A 7,283-nucleotide genomic window follows, 5' to 3' on the forward strand; every position below is an offset into this window, starting at 1 on the left:
GAATTACTTTTTTTAAATTATCTTTAGGATCTCCTTATAAGCCACAGAAGAAAAAACATCTCACTACTTTATAACCAAGTCTACCCTTTTTAACAAAAAAATGTATTATAAGTCTTAAAGAGCTGGGTGGTAGAATGGAAAGAACAGAAGTTTTAGAATTAGACATATTTGGGTTGGAATCCTATCTCTAACACCTGCTAGATTTGCCACCCTGGACAAGTTTCTTAAACATGATGAGCCTCAATTTCCTTGTCTGTAAAATGAGAACACTATCACTAATCTCACTGGGTAGTTGGGAGGTTCAAATCACGATACATAGTGTAGGGTTAAGGTTGAGGGGCAAAGCATCGACTCTGGAGTCCCTTCTCCACTTTCTTCCACTTATTAGATGTGTGACCTTGGGCTAGTTCTTAATCATTCTATACCTCAGTTTTCTAAAGTATCTTAGGATAATAACTACAACCAAACTCATACTATACGTTGAAGAATTGAGAAAACCCATATAAAGCCCCTGGTACATGGAAATCACTTGATAATACTACATATTATACAAATGTAAAGTACTCAATACTGTACCTGACACAAAAAAGATCTTATTAAATCTTAGTTTTCCTAAACTAAGTTCTAAATTACTTTTTACTGTCTCCAAAACTCAAATTCACCCCTGGAGATAAAAATTTGCCATTAAGGATAAGAAAAAGACAATCTCAAAGGTTCTAAAGGTATTCACTAAGGGAATCCCCATAAGGTTATACATAATGGCAAGAGCTCTGGCATTAAGCCCACAACTTCCCACACTGATGACTCTGAAAGGATCAACATTCTTTGCCTATATAAATATTAGAATTTTAAAAAGCTATCATACTAATTTATAGATTCATCTACTATATTACAATTAGTCACATATCTATGAATGAACTCACTCTCTAACCCTGAATTTTCCCTTTCTAAAAATAAATGCTTTGACAAGTTCAACTCAATATAAAAAACTTTAAAAATTCACAGATGGCTTAACAAACTCAAATTTAAAATATAAGGTAGTAAAGATTTGCTGATTTTAAAAGTATTTTATATTTAGGATATATAGTCTGAATTCTATTTTAGTTCTTTGCCTAAAGTACACAATTTCCTTGACTACATGACTTGTAAGCAAGCACTGAATCAACTGAGAAACCAGAGGATAATATTAAGATTTTACTAAAACTAGAAATGTGGAATCCTAAATCCTTAAGAAAGAATATAAATCAGACTGATCATTTACAAATTATAAGACAATGGGCAATTTTCTAACCTTTCCAGCCTCAGTTTCTTCATCTGTAAATTGTGTACGATAATTGTTTCTAGTTCATGAACTTGTTGTAAGAATTAAATGAGATAATATTATGGGGGACATACTTAACACAATTCCTGGCAAATAATAAGCCCTCAAAATGTTATCCAGCTGGCAATGCAACATCAAGAAATAATCTCTCCTAATAACATCACTTTGGGAATAAAAAGGAATATGCCTTAAAACATAATGCAATCTGACAAAACTCAATTCATGAAAACTGACTGCAGATTTACACCAGTCAAAATGATACACAAGACAAATATCTAAAATCATTTTTATTATTTAACTTAGTTGGGCAAAAAAAATCTGAGCACATAAAATACTCTTCAAAACAACAATGATGGCCTTAAATAAAGAGACAGCATGTTTAAAACTGCTTTTAAATCAACTAGAAACACTAAAGTTCCACTCTAGTAATTTTTACAAATAGTATAAAAATAAAACTTTCAAGAGTCATGATGTATTGTTTACTACAAATATAGTTCATTCACTTACATTCCTCAGGAAGGACATATATAAGTAAACTCAATCATTCAAACACCAAACATATACACACAAGGTCAGGATTTCTAACGTAAAAGTACTATTTTCATACCAAGAAAATACAACCAAGAGACAGGTATCATCTCTCTCGAGAAGAGGGAAAAGCACCTTGGACTCAGATAATTGAAAAAGTCACAAACGGTATCACTGTCAGCACTGAACAATACCTAGCTTCATGACCACCGCTCAAACAATTCTTAAAGAAACATAATATAATAAAAAACTAGTAAGAGTCAGGGAATCCCTATTCTCTCACTGACTCACAACATGAGTCTATACAAATCACATGGCTTCTGAGGGTCAAGTTCTTCACTAAAAAATGAAAATAATGCTGGTGACTTCTCTCACAGGGAAATGAAACTATTTATAAATGAACTCAGGTGATCTTGAAAAAAGACCAATTTAAAAATACAAAGAATAACTATAAATGACAACTGCTAAAAATAAAAAAAAACTTCGCTTAAAAACTATTAAAAATATAATGACTTTTAAAGGCTATATACGACCATAAATTACCACCAAAGCCAAATCAGCATGCTCAGGATACTAAAATAAACATCTTCAACTAAACAGTTAACTACCAGGCTTCTATCAAGTTCCTAGTCAGTAATTTCCTATTTGTTTTATGGCAAATAAATGGGATAAACAGAACAGAAGTTACATTTCTCTAAAAGGAATTTTTATTTACCTCAGTCTTCCCAGTCACTTATACATAAAACTGAAACATTATTTTAAAATTTCAGAATTACTTACAAATTATGCATTTTAAGCAATGGGGTGGGGAAAGTTAAAATTATACAAAACTGAAACTCTTCAGTTTTTATTTACTCTTGTATTAACTTTTACAGTTTATTTTGAGAGAGTATATAAATACACAAGAAAGTATGTCAAAATATAACATAGATGGGTTTAAATGTTTCTATAGCAGTCTGATGATGGCTTGGTACCAAAAAATTAAATATGAAATTATGGAGCCTTATATATGTTTGAGCTGGGTAGTCCCGCTCCAAATAAAGTAAATTTTATGTTTAAATTCATATAGCTTTGCTCATAACATTTTTGAAATTTAATCATGATCACTATGCAGAAAACCAAAATTAGGTTTACTGCCATACTGAAAACTTTCACTTTCATCCTCAAAGAGAATCTCAAATAGACAGTCTTTCTTTCTTCAGATACAACTTTTTTCTTCTTAAAGGCGGACAGTATTATAATGATACATAGCACAGGTTCAAAATGCTTTCAAATAATTTTAGTAAACGAATTGTTGAATGGCTTTCAGCAGGAAGCATCCCATATACTCTTCACAAAACACTAAAATAATTAAGTATTTAATATTCAACTTTGATTTACTAGACTTTCATTATTTGCTTTAAAACTGTTTTAAGTAATTATTATAAGTTATTGGTAACTCTGCAGACTCAAAAGAAACAGTAAACCATACTGTTGAAATTTCCTTTAGGTGTATTAGGAAATATTTCTCCAAATAATATAACGAGTAATATAACATTACTGGAACACTTATGGTTGTCTCCTTTCACTGAATTAAATAATAATAATGGAAATACAAGATTAACCACTATCTCAACCAATACAAGGGAGGTAGAGCAGACTAGTCACAATCTCTAGGGAAATACAAACTGTTCCTTCCAACTAAGTTATCAAAAATTTAAGTTCAAGTTTAGGTTTTATTCGACTGTTACAATATTTTCTCCTTTAAAAAGAACCTATTTAATTGGTTTGAACCAAAGAAAAAATATTTTCCATCTACTTTGAAGAAATGTTTATGCTATCTTAATGCAAGCTATCACACAACCTATATTACTTACAGATTACTAAATAGAATTGGGAAAGCAAGATCTGATAACTAATTCACTTTAATTCCAAACTCACAAGAAAAAAAAATCAATCACATAAACAGATATCCAATGCATTGATTCAAACATCTGTGTAAGAAATAAGAAAGCTCCCTTTAAGTATAAAACTCTAAAAATAAGTTGCTTCCCTTGATGAAAACTAAGCAAGCAGAACTCCTCTTTCCACTACTTTTAGTAGAATTATGTTCATCCCTTGACATACGTCTCAGTATTTTATTGAAGTAAAAGTTCATCACAGGTTCATATAAGGGCCTTTTAAACATTTATATTGAAGCCCTTACTCCGCCCCCCAACCCAAAATCCTCCGCTTAAGATGTGAAGTGTGCCTCCCTTCTGTATCCCCCCCAACCCGGGCAGGCCCCCATTCGCACACCCCCCACCCAGTGTAGGCCTGAGGCCCTGTAGCAAACAGTGTCTAACAGGAGCAGGCAGCACAAAGACAGGAATGGGAGATTAGTGGGAGGGAGGGAGGCCGGGATTGGGGCTCAGCAGGAGCTTCAGGCTTTTTAAAATTCAAACTGCTCCCTGACCAATACAAATCACGGACACGCTACTGACTACTACACGGATTTATAGCATTAAAAACATGCCTGGTACGTGACAGCTATATTAACTTCACTCTTTTTAACATTTATCCATACGTTTGCAGGAAACCTGGGACAATTTATTTTAAGCAGAGTGCTAAACTCAAAAATAACCTTCAGAGAAGTTACTTATTCTACAATGACAATAATAATTTAATGAGACAAAAAACTCGAACCAATGTTAACATTCACCAGTAAAACAAGGCACTTTGTTGATCAGTGTTGCTTCATTTTAACCAATGAAAGTTTTCCTTCAGTGAGTATCAGACAAAGTATCAAAATAGTCTAACCCAGGTACATTTATTTTTCTATGCAATTTGTATGGCTGAGGACTTTTAAATTGGTTTTTTTCCCTTATACCAACCTACATTACCAACGCCTCCATAAACAAGCTCTAAACACAACTTCCTCGTGAACTAGAATTTGTTAAGACAGAACTGATATTTTTCTTCAGCATTTACAGATACATTTGACCTATTAAAATGACACCTCTCTCATTACACAGTCAAACATCATGGGCACAAACAGCCAATGACAATCCTGGGACCTCAAGAAGATCTGCCTTGACACGAAAGGATGGCACCTTCTACATTTTTTTTTTAACCTCCAAGGGATTTTAAGCATAACTTAATTTCTGTCCCTTTAAAGAAAATTCGTTTTACCTGTATCGCAGCCCAATTCTCAAAACATTTAAAATTCCTTTTATGCTTCTACACGTTTGAATCAGGAAGTACCTGAGTGTTTCATGTATAGTCGGTTAAAATTGTCCTTATATAACGCATACAAATATAAAGTGGCAGGGTAAGCCTGTCAAGTAGTTTATACTTGTCTTAGAATAAAAAGTCCATGTGCAATACACTGTCAAACAACAACATAAATGCTCTTTGGGGAGGATATGCAGTGTCTACCACACTATGGTTTCCTATATTAAATACGGATGTGGACGATTTAATTCTTCACAAAAAGAAAATGAGTCTTTATTAACTTTCCAACGTCCAAACAAGTTTTACACAGGGAAAGAATTACCACTGGATCCGTGTCTGAGTATTTACATTTGTCTCACTAACTGAAACTACTTCCTCCCTTCATGGGGTCACAGGGGGAAGAAGGGGGGTTGTTTGTTTCACTGGGACGTTCCCCACTCCCGGACCAGGAAAGTTGTAAATATGGGGACGATCAGGGCACATTTGCTGTTAGTTGTATTGTTTCCGCCTCCTCACTAGCTCCGGCTCTTCTCCCGGGCGAGGCCTGTCACCGACCAGCAGTAGCTCCGCTCAGCCCGGAGCTCTCCTAATCCCCGAGCTCAAGTAGATTCCGCTGGCCCGCGGCCTGCACTCTCCGCCGGGCCTACGCCTCCCCGACCGCCCGGCAGGAGCCCAGTCCCCGCCACCGGAGCCGGCCGGGAGAGGGTACAAAACCACCGCCACCCAGGGCGGCTGCCACCAGAGAGGAGCGAACTCTAGACTCGCCCGTGGAGGAGACCTGGGGCCGCTAAGGAAACGGCGGGGAGGGGAGCGAGGAGGAGAGACGCTGAGGACCTGGCGCCGCCGCCGCCGCCGCCGCCGAAATAAAGAGCAGGAATTTACCTGGGCGAATCGGCGTCTGAATCCAAGGGGAGGCCGAGGCCGCTGTGGCGAGAGACTATAATCCGGGCCGGGAGGGGGGGTGGCTACGGCTCCTCTTCCGTCTCCTCAGTGCGGGGAACATGTAGAGCCGGGGGGAGACCAGCCGAGAAGACAAATCGCTGCTTCTTCTTCCTCCTCCTCCTCCTTCTCCCACATAGAAACACTCACAAACACCCGACCAGGGGCCCGAGCTACCGGGGGGGCATCGCCGCCGGCCCGGGAACCAATCCTCCTGTCGGCTGGGGCGTCCCTCTCTGCGGCTTGGTGGTGTCGGGTGAGTCGGTACCGACGGAGGGAGGGGGGGGAGGGCGGGGGGGGAAGGAGCCCTGTGTGTGTCTCTCTCTCGTTCCGTCTCTCCCTCTCAGAACAAAATGCCGACCGGAAGTGCAGCTGCAGGAATGACTCCCTCCGCCGGCGCCAAACACTAACAACCACCCCCTCTTCCCCACTCCACTTCCGCCACCGCCGCCGCCGCCGCCACTTCGGCTCGCGTCCTCTGCCGCGCCGCGCCTCACCGCGCCGCGCTGCGCCGCTCCCGGGGCCGGGCCGTGGCCGACGGCGAGGTGGCTGCGGCGGCGGCTCTCCTCTGCGCCCTTCTTCTCCTCAGGGCGGCTGTGGATGTTGCCTTTTATTGTCGATCCTGCGGAGCGGGGTGCTCGCTGCAGCGCTCGCTGCAGCGCGGGCTGGCCGCCTCTCCCCGGTCTTTATTTTCCTGGAGGCCGACCGAGGCGGGGCCCGAGTTCGGTGGCGGTCGTGTGCGTGGGGGGCGCTCCGGCCCGGACCGGCTCGCAGGCCGCGCTCGCTGCCCCAGCTGGTCGTCATTAGCTTTAGGGAGCCGCGCTCGGGGCGGCCACGTAGAGGACGCCCGCGATTCGACGGCGACGGTGCATTTTTTAAACGGTGTCCCTGCGGCCGGGTGGATGGATGTATCGTACGCCTTCTCTCCTTTTGAGAGGCCAGACTTTACGCCCGTCTCTGCATTATTTCTGCGGAGTAAGAACGCAGCCCTTGGCGGTGAAGAGGAGCCCCAGCTGGACTGAATTGGAATCGTGTTTGTGATGCATTTATTTCTGGAAATATGCGGTCTTTTCTGGTCTGCTTTTTGTTGGCGGTGGTTTTGGTTCTTGCCTAACTGTCGGGATAAAGGCCTGTAGGCGACGCTGTTCGAGAGAGGAGCTGGCCGCGGCGGGCCCGGAGCGCTCGGGTCCGCGCCCCGCTCGAGGTGTGGGTGGAGCCCGGCGCGGGGAGAGCGGCCGGCCGGACCCGGACGCCGGCCACCCGCGGACTGGGGGCGACGGGTGGGCCTGGGGCCGGCCGGTCT

The 7,283-nt window shown here is 41.6% G+C and overlaps 1 protein-coding gene across 5 annotated transcripts in view; it reads right to left on the reverse strand.

Annotated features, from left to right (window-relative positions):
* NIPBL (NIPBL cohesin loading factor) overlaps window positions 1–6,556 on the reverse strand; it is a 195,300-nt gene extending 188,744 nt beyond the window's left edge. For all 5 annotated transcript variants that reach the window (XM_070586980.1, XM_070586979.1, XM_070586982.1 and 2 more), the window contains exon 1: window positions 5,924–6,556. The gene's annotated coding sequence lies outside the window, so the exon portion shown is untranslated. The remainder of the gene's footprint in view (window positions 1–5,923) is intronic.
* Window positions 6,557–7,283: the final 727 nt, after the last annotated feature.

This window comes from Equus przewalskii, chromosome 20, assembly GCF_037783145.1.
Source record: "Equus przewalskii isolate Varuska chromosome 20, EquPr2, whole genome shotgun sequence".
Taxonomy (NCBI): Eukaryota; Metazoa; Chordata; class Mammalia; order Perissodactyla; family Equidae; genus Equus; species Equus przewalskii.